This window comes from Excalfactoria chinensis, chromosome 1 (genome assembly GCF_039878825.1).
Source record: "Excalfactoria chinensis isolate bCotChi1 chromosome 1, bCotChi1.hap2, whole genome shotgun sequence".
NCBI classification, from domain to species: domain Eukaryota; kingdom Metazoa; phylum Chordata; class Aves; order Galliformes; family Phasianidae; genus Excalfactoria; species Excalfactoria chinensis.
The window spans coordinates 45,727,109-45,742,699 of NC_092825.1; the positions used below are offsets into that span (position 1 = coordinate 45,727,109).

General features: G+C 45.5%; 1 protein-coding gene across 1 annotated transcript in view; it reads right to left on the bottom strand.

The window, feature by feature from the left end:
* The window catches only part of GSG1 (germ cell associated 1), an 87,372-nt gene extending 72,184 nt beyond the window's left edge, over positions 1–15,188 (bottom strand). Inside the window, exon 1 of the mRNA XM_072334860.1 lies at positions 14,898–15,188. The gene's annotated coding sequence lies outside the window, so the exon portion shown is untranslated. The remainder of the gene's footprint in view (positions 1–14,897) is intronic.
* Positions 15,189–15,591: the final 403 nt, after the last annotated feature.

The following is a 15,591-nucleotide window of genomic DNA, read 5'->3' on the forward strand; positions in this document are numbered from 1 at the left end:
CCAGTGCCGCGGGCCCGCCCCGTCCTGCCCCAGGGAGCTGGTTGGGGGCGGCCCTACACTCTGGTTAGGAGCACAACGAGGTGTCTTTTTTTTGATGGAGGACCTGCTACGTGCGTGGTTTCAATGATAGCAGTGGCACTTGCCGTGCTGTAGGAAAGCTCCAGTCCCCGCTAATTCTCTCTGCATTTCTCCACATGCAGATGCCTCCTAGACCAAAGTCACACAACTCAACATGGAATCACAGAATCATTAAGCTTGGGAAAGACCACTAAGGTCACCTAGCCCATCCCCACCACATCCCCACTGACCATGTCCTCAGTGTCACATCCACATGGTTCTGGAACACCTCTCCACCACCTCCCTGGGCAGCCTGTGCCACTGCAGCACCACTCTTTCCAAGAGCTTTTTTCCTAATATCCAACCTGAGCCTCCTCTGGCACAGCTCAAGGCCCTTCCCTCTCATCCTATTGCTGTTACCTGGAAGAAGAGGCAGACCCCCCATCTCAACACAACCTCCTCACAGGTCATAGAGAACAATAAGGTGTCCCTTGAGCCTCCTCTTCTCCAGGCTGAACAATCCCAGTTCTCTCAGCTGCTCCCCATAAAAGACTTGTGCGCCAGATCCTTCATAGTTTTGTTGCCTTTTTCTGGACACACTCCCAAAGAGGCAGCTGATCCCCTCAGATGGTCCTGAGATTCATGTGATTCCACCACCACGTACCCTGGCCACCATATCTCTTCATCTTTGTTCGTCAGCAACGGGTTGAGGCTGAAAGGCCACCAGCCTTTCCGCCTTTATTCAAACTGGCCTTTCTTCATATCTGAATGGTATCCACCTCCCACGAGGATACCAGCAAAATGCAGTGCATAGGACAGTTCAAAAATGACAGTGCTAGTTTGAGAGGAGCATTTCATAGAGTCATAGAATCATTTGTGTTGGATGTGGCCCTTGAAAGCCACCTAGTCTAACTCCCCTACAATGAATGAACAGGGACACCTACAGCTAGATCAGGTTGCTCAGAGCTTCTCCAAGCTGACCGTGAGTGTCTCCAGGAATAGGGGATCTACCACTTCTCTGGGCAATCTGTTCCAGTGCCTCAGCACTCTGATTGTAAAAAAAAAATATCTTATATCCAACCTAAATCTCCCCTCTTCTAGTTTGAAACCATTTCCCCTTGTCTTATCACAACAGACCCTGCTCAAGAGTCTGTCCCCTTCTTTCTTATAGCCCCCTTTAGATACTGAAAGGCCTCTCTCAGGTCTACCTGGAGTCTTCCCTTTTCCAGGCTAAAAGCCACAGCTCTCTCAGCCTGTCCTCCCAGGGGAGGTGTCCCCATCCCTCAGGTCATTTCCATGGCCCTCCTCTGGATGTGCTCCAACAGGTCCATATCTCTCCTGTGCTGAGGACTCCACATCTGGGCACAGTACTCCAGGTAAGGTCTCACCAGCACAGAGCAAAGGGGTAGGATCACCTCCCTCACCCTGCTGATCAACTCCTTTTCATGCAGCCCTGGATACAGTCAGCTTTCTGGACTACAAGCATACACTGCTGGCCTTGCTTCTCTCTGAGCTCACACTGCAGAACCCATCAAGGAATCTCTCATCAGTGTGAGTTAAAGGCAACCAAATAACAACAGCATCACTGTGACCAAGGTGTTCTCAAAAAGCATTCTGGGACAGGAGGAATTAGCTAGCATAGGGACAAAATATGCAGAAGTGATGTCTTCACGCGTGCTGCTTGCTTTCTTAAAAATCAGAACTACTTGGGGCTCAGTTCCTGTGACTAAAATGGCTGTTGGGAGAGCCAGCACTCCGCTGTAGTCAGCTGCAGGCTGCATCTCTTCAGTTGATGCAGGCACTGCATCCGCAGAGCTGCTGGCCCTCCCCTCTACTTCTTTTTGCTTCTCAGCATCAACTTCCCAAAAAGCCCACCAGGGAGACAGGGCTGCTTTCCCCCAGTCCTTCACCGAGCTCACTGCTCTCCCACTGCAGTGGGACAGGGTCACGTTCCAGAGGGAGAGAGGAGGGCAGAGCCATCTGCAATGCAAGCACACAGGCTGCTGGCGGATGGAGCTGGGCAGCACAGGAAGGATGATTTAGTGGCACAAGCTAAGCCAATATAAACACTTAAAATGATACAGGTGTCTGTGCTGTAAGAGATTGCTTGACTTAATTCAATTCTTTTGTAAACCGTTTTAGTTAAATCTGTATAATACTTGTGTTTAACCAGGACAAAAAATGTTTAAAATCATTATTAATACATGTCACCATAAAACAAATACAGCTTATTAAAGCATTCATTTTTGCTGACAGGATAGTTCTTTCACCTTGCATTTCTTTTTCTGTTTGTTGTTTTCTTCAGGGGCTGTACATTCTTCTCTGCTGGGCCTGCTTCTTGTCTTTTTATACCATGTAAAAGTAGGGCTATCTCCATTCAAATATGGGCAAGTCCAAGTCCACCTCTAATCACAGATTAACCATGGTTGAAAAAGACAGCTGATTTTTTGGTTTTTTTTTTTTGTTCTGCGACAGAGCAGGATTTGAGGAGTACGGAAGGAAGGTGGGGTGGGACTGGCTTGCAGGGAGGGGATAGGAAGCAGTCTCCAGACAGGCAGGGAAGCAGGAAGCATTTAAGCCCTGGGACAGCAGTGTGATGACTATGGGCTGAGGAATAACAGAGGCCAGTAGAGCCAAGTTGATGGGTGGACAGCTGGTGGGTACCCCTGGGCACCTCTAAATGGAGCTCTGGTTTGGTGAGCAGAGACATATTTGCTCTGTGTTCCTACCTCAGCCAGCCAGCACTCACAGGCAGCCTCCATCTTCTCCAGAAATCAGGCTAGTTTCCTGCCCATCTCACACACAGGCATGCATTTCTGTGTTTTATGCCCTTGTACATAAGAAGCCCAAGTGCAAAGCTGAAAGGCACATCAGAAGAAGCAGGGGTAAGAGTGTGCTCAGCTAGACACCCACAGCCTTGACAATGATGCTGTTTTATGAGCACGGACCTTCACCACAGAAAAGTGATGTGCACACAAAATCTCCTGGGAGAGGATATTACCCACTTATTGCCAGCTGTCCCAAATTCCTGTTTATTATCAGTGCCAGAGCCCTTCTCCACTGCAAGATAAGGCTACAGACTGGCACAGAAAGGTGGGAGCTCAACCATCTTGGGTGCCAGAGCATGAGCTATCTCCTGAAAGCCATGCTGGTAAGGTTGCTCTCCCCTAAACAGAGATTAAGCCTTGTGTACATTTGGCAGGGAATACAGGCCACAGACAGTCACCCAGTCCGGTGACATCACTAGAGGCTTCAAGGGGAGACAGTCCAAGCCAGGATTTGTGGTTGTTTACCTTGACATCCATTTGGATACACTCCAAGTGTAGACAAGGGATTTAGATGTCCAGATTATTCACCCTCGTGGCACCAATGCTCAAACACAACTACAGGAAGATTAGAGATATCCCATCTGTTTAAACTGCTCCCCTTTTCCTGCCAGCACTGATCACTCTCTGACAACCCTGACGAAGGGAATTTAAACCCCAGTTGCACTAACTAGCAACAGCACGAGGACTGCATTTCCCACTGAACTCCATCAGCTTTTTGCAATTCAGCTCAGTGTCACTCATGGCATCAGCAGTCTAATCTCTGCTGGTGTGGCCCCACACTTCAATCCCCATCAACAGTCCCTTGATACTTCAAGGCATTAGACAGAACTGTAGCAGAAAGATGAGTCTTGCTTTTTTTATTTGTCTGTTCAACCAAATGGTGATGATCCAAATAATGAGAAAAACCAGCAGACAACATAAGGAATTACAGGAAATGTAGATCTTAGTTGTCCTCACGCGGTTCCAGGTTGTGATGCTAGTTTACTCACACTTTAAAATGTCACCTCCTTGGGCTGTGGCCAAAAATAAGTTCCAGTCCAGGCTGGAAAATAGAGGCTTTGATCAAAAGTATCTTTACTAAGCTTTAACTAAACCATTTGTTATCAGTAATTGCTACAAAATAAGAGACACTCTGTTCAGCCCTGCATCTTTGGAAAGAAACACAATAAGCAATTATGAGTTTACAGAGAAATTACATAATCATGTAGTCTCAAGCACTTTCCCTGGCGGTAGACGTTCCTGTTGTTAAGAAGTGAACTCAGAGTGGGGTGTAGCACTTTTGCCTCCTTGTACCATTTGGAATTGAAGAGCAAAGTCCTTCATGACTTCAAGTGCTCAGTGCTGTGGTTCTGCTCCCCAGAGAGAGGGCACCTCCCACAGCCAAATGCACACCTTTGACTTGCGAACAGCCTTTTCCACAGATTCTGTAGAAATGTCACCAATGCTGAATATCCATTAAAACATTTTTCTTGCCCAAATCACGAGTCTCCCTCCTATCCAAGTAATGACTTAGCTCATCCTGACTCAATTTGAGGGCACAGATAAGAACACAGCAGAGACTAATCTCACTTGGAGGCAGTCACATGTATGCTGTGCTATTACAGCCTTAATCCTTACAGTGCCCACTTCGGGGCCCAGTAACTTTTCTTCTAAGTCCTCTGCTGGAGTAGGCTGAGGAGGAATCCCAGTAGATGACTGGGAATTAGTGATGATGGTGGACTGGTTTAGGAGGTATTCCCATACTACCAAGGAGGAGCAAGATGAATCATAAGTATCTCCCCCCTTATTTATTTATTTATTTATTTGCAGCAGGCCTCAAGCCCATCAAGTCTGGCGGTTGTTTATCTGTTCTCCTGTCATCCCATCTCAATATCTCAGCTACGAAAGTAAAATATAGCTCATGCTCTTATTCTTGGCAGGTAAACACATGAACCGCTTGCCGTCTCTTATGCTTGTTAATGTCCTAGATTATTCTTTTGAAGGGTCAGAGAATGCCTTCAGTGCTGTCCAGGCAAAAGATATCCAGTCAGACCCCTGCTGTATTCAAATAAATTGCCTTTTTCTTTTTTTTAATCTTCTAGAAAACATTATTTGCCCTCTAGGCCTGACAGTTATTCCCACACACTCAGAAGCAACAAAAGCCAAACACACTGAATTCTTTATAGTCAGCTTAGTGGGTAAGAGCAAAAGCATCTAAAATTATGCTTGTGGAGGGCTGCAGTGTAGAGTAGAGGGAAGCAGTGATGAGTGGCTGTGCTCATAATAATGCTAATCTAAAGTGTAGCCCATGACCACTCGGGTACTGTACCACAGCGACCACAAATATCAGACCCTTTCTAAGCTTTCTGCTAATGTTTCATGAGCTGGGAGTGGTGCCAGCCAGGAGGAGATCCTGCTGCAGTGGGACTCAACATTGTTCAATGGGAACTGCATGGCTTATTAGAGGAATGGACTATGCAAGGAACTGCATAGCACAATGAGGACTATCTCAAAAGCTCAGTGCTTAATTGCTCCTAGATTTCTTCTTAATTTCATATGTTGCATTATTCAACTGAACGACCAAGATGCTAATAAGCTGGTACACCCAGCTCTGTGCAGCAGAGCAAGCAGGCTCGGATTGTAGGCAACGCAGCAGAGGCTGTAAGGCATTGAAACTGAAGAGATGGAAATCATTGCTGTGAGAGCACATTTCATCACTTTCTTCCCAGGAGTGGAAATCCTTACACCTCCTGTCTCCTCACCCCCAATACCCCAGAAGACATTCAGCTGCATTATATAACAGGCAAAAACTTAATGTGCACGACAGCTTCACAGCAGCAGGGTTTCTTCATCACCCTTGGGGAGAGATTTTGGGCAGGGGCAGATGAGCTTTGTATCATACAAAGCAAATTGCAGCTACTGAGTTAGATTGCCATAAAAAGTCTAAGCCATCAAATGACAGACAAGAAATAAGATGGAAAGATGGCAGAGAGAGTCATATGAGACGGAGGAACAATTTTATGGGTTGCTTTTTTTGCTTTGGTTTGGAAGAATAAGAGTGTCGCACTTTCAGCGTATTATACACAGCAAATGCTGAAAGGCCAAGCAAAGTAAAAAGGGGAAAAGGCCCTAAAAACCTTCAATATATTATTGGAATACGAGGAGGAAAAGGTTTTGTTTCCATAGTAACAGGACCCATGGTGCTTCTGCTTGAGCAATCTACCAGAGAAAGGGGGCTTTTCCTATAAGAGATGCCACTAAAATGAAAGATAGTTACAGAGACCCTCTCCTTCAACCAGGTGCATCTGTAAATATTTCATTTGATGTAGTTAAGCATTCAGATCCAACACAGTCCCCAGAAATTGATGTCTCCACAGATAAAAGACAATGAGCTCCTAGACAAATGTAGGTGAGTACCATAGGTCACATTTTTATGTAGGTTTGGGCACATAGTGGCGTTTTTTGCCCTTTCACTTTTCTTGTTCCGTGACTGAACATAGCTTGAGGTTTCAAGATAGTCTTAAGAGTTAAAATCCTTTTTGACTGCAGATTTTGGTTTGCAAAGTTGCCGTTATCTTCCAAGGTAAGAGGACTTTATTCCCATCTGTTACCTCCAATTTCCCACATGTATGTATGTCAAGTCTGAGGTGCTCTATGGCAGCTTTCATGCACCAGTAACACAGCATGAAAAATAAAAAATAAATAAATAAAAACAAGAAAAAAAAAAAAGAGCATGAAATAGGACAGAGAATACCAATATAAGAAGAACTAGAACAGGACTCCAAACATAGTTTTCACCCTTTTACAAAGGGCATCATAAGACTATTGCTTACCAAAAGTGATAAGCTTTCATACTAACTGAAATTATCTGTCAACAGCATTTTGATAATTAAAAGTCCAAAAAGAGATTGCTGTGCATGTAGTAAAAGAGAATTTTTGCTCCAAAGAACTTCAAATCCAATCATGAGACAATGACTTAGATAACTGAATTTTGCAGCTGATAGATGGGGATAAGGTACAAGAGGTTAAAACACCTTGCTTCTTGTAATAGAAGTGTTTGAATGTTTTGCTTCTGAACTCCACCCAGATGTTTAGCTACATGAATATCTCTAGAACAGTATCTCCAGGTGTACAGTTGCAGAATTCAGTAGGCATAGCTCAGCTGCTGAGACCCAGCACGATCATACAGATGTAGTAAATAAAGGCAGCACAGCAACTTTATGGCCACAAGAACCTGACTGACACTCCTTTTCCTACTGTTGTTTCAGTGAAGATGTTTTGTTCCCAAACTAGAAACAGTACCAAAGTGAAATAGAATAATAAAAAAATATATAAAAATAAAAATAATTAGAGAAAATCAAACAAACAGACCAAAACCAACAAACCAAACACACATACACACACACACACAAATACACAAAAACAACAAAAACCCATCATCCTTCAGCCATAAGAGTATTTTACATAGAGGAAGCAGGAAAGCATTTACCAGCTGGAAGGAAGGTATCTCTGCACTGATCAGCTGCAGTGTAGTTACGGAGGGAGAGAGCAGCAGCCTCTCTCTCTCATATTTTAAGGGTCAAACCCCGAAAAGACTTGCTGAGAAAAGCTTCTATTGGGGGTATCTGTCATCTTTCTACCTCTTTTTGCCTCTGCATATCTAACCTGTAGGAAAGTAACCATGGGGAAAAGGCAAGGGGATTGAAGGGTGTCAATAGCTAGAGAAAAAAAGTACATGTGCTCTCAGGTGCTGGTGCCAGGACCAACAGCACATAAACAGGTTGCAAAACTGTGCTCCAACCGAACAGTCTTAGCACCTCTGGATCCTGAAGGGACAGATATATGGAAACATAAGGATGCACACAGCAGGATTCATTCTTTTCTCTGGAGAAGGACTTGACAGTGGTGCCAGTCATAGCCTGAAGCTGGCAAAGAAGTTACAGAAAGCAGATCAGGGAGAGACTGATGGTCATAAATAACACCCTTCCATTGCTCTTTGCAATTTACTGTCACAAGGGTTTCCATTCTCAGTGCTACAGGCTGGGGCTCCAGTCCCTCTTTCATCCCACCTAGATAAGTGCCAGTATCTCACCACTAACACCACCACCACAATGATGGTGACACTGCAACAGCAAAACTCATGAAGCATTTTATCCATTCTGTTTGCATGTTCTGCTCCTGCCCCCATCATAGGTTTCTCTTGTGAGTTCTTGAGATACATAAAATCTACACATGCACATCTACGTGTCTGGAAACTGACCTGGTAGAGCTTTGTCTCTCTATCATCATAAAGGATACACATCACATTACCAAAAAAGTAGATTTATTTCTCTAATGAGGCATCAGAACAGCACGGTGGCTATTTGAAGAGATGGAGAGTAGATTTTGAGCTAACTGCATCTTTTCTTAACTCCTTTGCTTGCAGTATTCTCCATGCAGAGTCAAAGAAAACTTGCAAAGATTTTCTATAGCACTCCACTGAAACCAAGCAAAGCTCCCAGAAAGTGATCCTGCAGAAGCAACTTCAGTAGCACTTAGAGACACAGAATTAACAGATGTGGCAGGATGGAATATCCCGTAAGCAACATGAGGATCCTGTAAATAATCTGCCTCATGGCTCACCTCAGATCTCAGATCTCAGATTTAGGTGCAGATATCACACATTCCTGGGTCCACCTCAAGGAGTTGACATGTTGGAGTGCAGTATGTAGGACACTACAAAGAGAAGAAGTAGCATCCGCAAAACACCTGTGAAGAATAAGGCTGCCATTTCCCTGCAAACACCTGAAGGTATGGTATCTCTCTCCCAGTTAAATAGACTTAAGTCAACTTAGCACTGTATTTTTCATCTGCCTAGTACTACGTTATCACTTTTCATTCCCCCCTTTCCCTTGGAAAGTTAAAGAAGCACAGGGTCCATCTGAATTTTGTGTGGTTTTACATAGCCCAAAAGCTGCTCTGAATACAGAACTGGTTCATCTCATCCTAGAAATGCTCCCTAAACTAAGAACTATTTCAGGAGTGGGTGTCTGTGCCGCCTTGCACACACCCTGCCCTAGGGGAAAAATCTCTTTTGTCTGCTCCTCTCTGCTAGTGGAGCTGCACCCAGCCCATAATCATCTCTCCCAGCACAAGTCAGTAAGTGGGCTGATAGCACAGTGCCTTTTCCCTCCTGCGAGGACACCCCACCCGCAGCTGTGTACCTAGATAAAGTGCCAACAAATTATGGAGGCGAGGCAGAAAATCATTCCTACAGCTCCATTTGCAAGATAATTTATAGCATCTGCTTCTGAATTCAAACAAGAGCAACACTGCAGCCTTTCTAACCTGCTGCTCTTGCTGCACAGTTGTCACCATCTTTGGTTTCTTTGGGGAGCCTCTGTGAAAGGGAAATGCATTAATGGGGCAGAGGCCAGCTATTAGCAGACCCTTATCCAGATTATAATAAAGATCATAGCTCCTTTGGTTGCCCACAGCCTCAGCAAAGGGGTCAACAACTGAGACAGGGTGACAGAGATGGTATTCCAGCTTTTCAGCTGGAAGGATGGGCAGCCAGGCAAAGAAGGCACAACAGGGCACTCTGGTCTCACATCATTAGCAAGCAGAGGAATAGCAGTAATGTGCCAAGAAAAAGTGACCCAAATGCAGTGTGTCTGTGTCATATTCTCAGGCTGGGGAATCTACTTTTTGAACTTGCCAGGCATTGTGAGAGTATACTAGGCCACTCTAACTTTAGGTCACAAAGTGTTAGTGGTGTGAAATGGGGTTAGACTCTCTCCTCTTGCCTATTCCTGCTTGATCAAGGCACAGATGAGCAACTTTCCTCTGCAGGACACTCCTTCTTCTCTTGCTCCTTCTCCTGCATGCTCCTTCCTCAACTGCATCACAGCTGCCAACCCTCAGTGAAACTTGACTTCCTCATCTACAGCAGGCCCCCAGTTCCTGCGGGGAATAAGTTGCTAAATCTCATTTAAATTCATATCTATCCACATATCCTTGTCATGGCCACTGGATTTATGGAAGATGTGTCCACTTTCCTCAGAAAATGATCGGATTGACCATTCTGTCCACAGGACATGCCATATGGGTTGGGGAATATTGAGGTAAGTCTTGGTTCACAGCAGACTGTGTCTGTGCCACTCAGGGAGAGCTGCCCAGTGCTGGTTCTCCTGCACACTGCTTCTCTTGACAGGGAAGTGACAGGGAGGCAGCAGCACTTGCTGCTGCCACACTGCATGACACTGCTTGCAGTGCTACTGGCCTTCCTTCTAGGAGCAATTCTGCTTCTCTTCTTTTCTCCCTCCCTCTCAGCTTATGCAAAACAGCTAATTAGTTCCATTTGCAGCTGAGCACCATCTCTGATTGTTCATCAGTGATTCCTTTGTCGCCCTCCATCACTCCTGTTGAGCCTCATTAGTGCTGCTAGGAAGCAGGGGAGCTGATAGGATATTTATAGGAAGGGTGGGGTGTTCTTTACATTTTATTGCTGTCTAATATCTATTGTCCACTGACCACCTCTCCCTTCATCTCAGTCCTCCCCTGAGAGCCTCCTCTCAATGTGAGGAGTTATGAAGGGTCAATATGAGGCAGGACAGGACTAAATTGTTTTTTAAGAGTCAGGGAAATGAGAACGGAAGCAGAAAAAAGGGTGAACTGGAGGCATAATGCTTGGTCAGGAGTGCACAAGCCTGCGTAGTATTGGGGAACCTAAGAGGAGGGCTGAGCATGTGCCCCTGTGCACACATAAATTGGCTGGGATAGCAGGCCACAGGTGAATGCAAAGGAACTCACTATGAGCACACATCCCTCCTGGGGCATCTGTAGACAGAGCAGCTTGGGCATTTGGTGCCTCTATCAGGTGCTGCTTATGATTGGGCATCTGCATAGGACACCAACCTCCTGGTGCATAAACCAGTGGAGAACTGTGCCATGCTTTGACAGCTGCAGTGGGAGCAAACTCTTTGGTTACTTACAAGAATATTCTTTCAAGCAGCACTTAATTATGGAGGCAGGAATTAATCATTCATTCACTGAAATATGAGGGAGAATAGTCATCTGAAGGCAGGAGGTACTTAGCTTATCTGGGAGTAGAGGAGCTGCTGTGGAGAGGAGAAGACTGAAGAACCACAGGACAAAGAGAGGAGGAGGACGGAGAACAAAATCCTAAATCAGTTACCCAGTATGGACACTTTTATGACTTCATAAATGGAATATGCTTACTGTCAGCAATCTCTGCCTTTCGGCACCAAGAGGACAACTCCTTCGTCAAAGCCATAGGCCCTGAACAGCCAGCAGTCAAACCAGGTGACATTTTAATACCACTTTACATCTCAAGATTGCATCTTCTTTCCAAAGGGTCCCAAGGAATTATTCTAGGCACATAATTCATGTCCAGTGGCACTGAAATGGAGTTTGTTCCTGTGAAGGATGAGCCAGCTCCACCACTGTGCAGGAGTTTTGGACAGAAAACAGTGACAGCTTCTGCATCTTTCTGAAGCATGTGCATGCGTGTGAGGAGGGGGGTTTCAAGGCAACAGAATGCAATTGCAAAGGATGGAAACTGGCCAGGAACTGTGGCCAATTCCTCTGCTAATATGTAGGTTACTGCTGAGGAACTGTAAGAAAAGGCCCTGATGATTCAGTGCGTGGCACTCTTCCCTCAGCCTCCCTAATGAATCATGGCTTTGCAGGGGGGAGGACCTCTGAGTGCCTGGAGACAGCTCCTGAGAGGCCACAAGCCAATGTTTCAACATGGGCAATCATTCTGGATCAATGGCCAAAAACCAGGCTATTGATCTTGGACAAAATCCAGCTCTGGGAAATGGCATCACACAATTGTAAATCCCAGTTTTGGGTTTCAACCAAGTCCCACTACTTTTCTTTCCTATTCAGAATGGTTCCTTGCTGAGTACAGAGGCAGCTTCATTCTCAACCTGCTTCTCCTATGCTCTTCCAGGATGTCTGCTCCTTGGCCACAGCTGGTGTGATGGCCCTGATTAATACAGACCTCCTGGTGGAGCCAGCGTACATCTGTGGGCTGCACTATGCCCAGAGCTCTCCTGCACAGCAGCTGGTGAAACGCTGCCATGTGTGGAGCCCTGTGAAGAGTCATCTTTGCTTCCAGCTGAGGATGGTGCCATTAGACAGACATGAGGCAGCAAGCACTTGGATGTGCTGTTCAATTTGTTCCTGTAGCTCAACCAACCTGCTACAATTTCTTCTTAGCTTAGAAGAAGAAAAACTGCTGCACCTCCAGCAAGCAGCTTGGCAGTATTATTCCCAAGGGCTTTAATCAAAAAGGCATCACAGAGAATCAGCATATTTGGAAATACACAAGCAAGGCCCATGTGAGATTTGAGCAGAGCACTCAGTCCCAGAATCTGCGAGGAACAGGTCCTTCCATTCCTTTCTCAATGGACTGCTGCAGCAAAGCCATTAGAGAACACCTGCTCTCCTACACAAACAGAGACTGCTCTTGCTGGCTCCCTAAGTAGTGGGAGCAGAGTTTTCCCTGGCCTCTGCAGCTGCAGAACATCATGCATACAGTATTATGTTTGGGTATCTCTCTTCTTTCAGCTAATTTAATTGACTGCCCTGGTTATGAAGAGTCATGGTGTCTAGGCACCAGGAGTAATACTTAGTATGATATTGCCATTTTCACATCCCAGAGCTGTGCAAACATTAACTAATGCTAACTCTAATTAGCTGCAACTCACTGAAAGGTAGGTAGGCTTGATATTGGCCCCATTTTTTAGCTGATGACACTACAACTCAGAAAGCTCAAGCTACTTATCTCCACTGAGCTGAGTTAAGCAAAAGGACCAGGATGCAAATGGGCAAGTGTGTTTTCCAGGACATTTTCTCATCCTGTGGGATATTCTTGCCTCTTATACAACGTACATAGCTCAGAAGCTGAGGACAGAAAGGCTTGGGTCCCGCTATGCCACAGCTCTTCCCGAAGCACCTGTGCTGTGCTTGACCATTTGAGAACCCTTATTATGGTGAGCGCAGAGCATCCAGCCAGCACATGCAATGCCACTAGGACCCAAGAAGGCTTCCAGAAGCCACAGTCATGTAATAATAGTGCACAGGCAACCCCCTTTCTCACATTTTCTTACCTTTTCTTGGTGAAAGATGTTGAATGAAATGGCAAAAAGTCTGTACCAATTGTCCCAGAAACCATATTCTGAGCAGAAAGTGATATTGTGCAGGTCTGCTGTAGGAGATGTTCTCCACTAGATAACTGCTATCTCAGGTAGTTAGAGTCTGTCTCAGAATCCCCTTAAGCTGTTTCTGTCTGTAGTAGATCCCATCTTCAGTCCCCCCTGGGCCATCACACTTGTTGCTGAGGTAGGCATCCTACCCAGAAGTTGCTTCATTTCCCTAATTAGCCAGTTCATTGTTGCACCCTTGAATTGCTGCCTCCTGTAATTGATATGGAGCTAGATACATTCATGAGTAAGAGGGTTCAGGTGGTGGCAGCAGTAGACAACCACCACCCTTAGCCCAGGGCTGTGAGTGCGGTTGGGTACACAGAGAAGGCACTGCAGACATGGGCCAAGCTTCCACACTCTTCTGAAACATCTTATTCTGATACCATAGGATGCTGAGCTATGGGAACCATTGCTCTGTCCTAGTGGGGCATTTTATATCGCCACTGGTGCGATGAGCCCAGCTTGTATGGAGCCTATATGGAGATATACTATACACATGAAAACCTGCAGCCATTCCACCCCAGCAAGCATCAGCCACCCCTTGCACTGACCCGGCCACAGCCCCATGCACACCAGGGGCACACAGCACCTTTCTAAACATTGACTCCTTTGTACTGACACAAAACTCATCCTGCCTTATCCACTGCTGTAACCTTGTGCTTGAAGTCAACAGGGTTGCGGCAGAGCAGAAGCAGTAAATAAGCCATTTTGCCTTCAGGCAGCAAGTGTGCATCTCCACAGTCTCTGAGAGAAAATGACATAGGGGGAAGTGTTTAAGGAACTACAAGAGTTATCCAAGCACCCTCAGGTCCAGCCAAGCACTTAGAAAGAAGGATGAAGTAGTTGTCACTTCCAGTCTCCCTGGGGAGATAAGCATCAGGCCTAGGCAGGAGCCAGGCTCTTTCCCATTTGCCAGCTGGGATGAAGGCTTTGCTTCTCCTCATTGCACTAGCTCAACCCACAGTGCCTTGCTAGATGTATTTAGGAAGCAGTGCTCAGTCTGACAGCTGTCTTGCAGCTCACACATGAGCTCAAGCCAGAGTTTATAGAGAAAGAAGACAAGGAGGAATATATATATAGTCTGCAGAGTGTCTCTCCCCTCATTCACAGCCCGACATTTTAATATTCCTTACACACCTTTGCCTGAGGACCACAGCCATGCATCAGAGCTGGTTCATTCAGGACAGTCTCTGGTAACAGAAGACATCATATGTGCAAGCAGGTGGTAGAGAAAGAAAGAAGCAGAGGAGGAGAGAAAATTATCCCTCCTCCAGTTACATTCTATATGGAAAGGAAAGCCACGTAAAACTGAGAAGCTTTAAGAATTAATTTAACCACAGGCTTTGGAGCAGACACCTACCTTCACAGGGATGTGTGTGAATATACCACATTCCTCATGCAGAACATCCTCTTTTAAGGTTTATCACACTGTGAATCCTTGGCTAGGAACAGGAGTGCTCTGCTGCACATAGCTTATGCAGCAAAGTTCAATGAGAATCTTTATCAGAAGAGATTATTCTATTCTAAACCACTGATTTCATTCAAGCTCATTCTTTCATGCCCACAAGTTCTCAGGTACCAAGATACTCATGTTCATGAGCAAGCCAGGACTGCTTGCAAAGACAGGAGAACAAGGGACACAAGGTCATCATCACATCTCTCATGTTCCTCTTAGGCCATGGCCAATTGTTTTTGGATTTGCCTTTTGGTCACTTTAAGGGTTCACAGTGGATGTGGCATTTTGTCTCCCCATCCCGTTCTACATGTCAGAAGAATAAGGAAACATTGCTGATTTACTCATTATTTTTAGTCTCCTTACCTGGATTTCTTCAATGACTTCAGGCTTGTCCTTTATCTTTCCATCTCTCAGTGGCTTCAGTCTGTCATTTGCTTGAAGCTGACCATTAGTTTTCCAGCCTAGCTGTTTTGGGAAGCTGTAAGGTGTGCTGTGATCTAGATAACCTTCTAGCCTAGCTGTCACCAACACCTGCCACTCCTATCCTGCTGCCACATCCTCTGGTACCTTTCATGCCCATTCATACCACTCTCAATGTTTCTGATAGATGTCTGCAACATCTCTGGCTAAGGCACAGTCCCAGCCCACACACTCTCCACCGCTATCCTTGGAAGATCCTATCACAGAAGACAGACATTCAAAATGCAGTGCATATTCAGCTAAAGAAAAGCCGTTTCACTCCTTGGTAATTCTCATGTTTGTAACAAGCATGTTCTGGCTGCACAGTAATCTGATATAGAGAATCTGACAGGAGGATTTTGGTCACCAAGGGACAAGCAGATGTGTATAATAAACTTCCCCGTTGGCTGACTGCTGTCAAATCTAGACTGTAGGTCACAGTGATTAGGAGGGAAAAAAAAAATCCACATTTGGGCAAGTAAAACAATACTTCATGAGTTGGTGTCTTCCTTATTTTTTAACTGAAGGTTGTGGTCTGGTTGGAAAGGTGAGCTGAGCCCTGGAAGAGGGAGACAGCCAGCTAGTGAGGCTCGGCAAG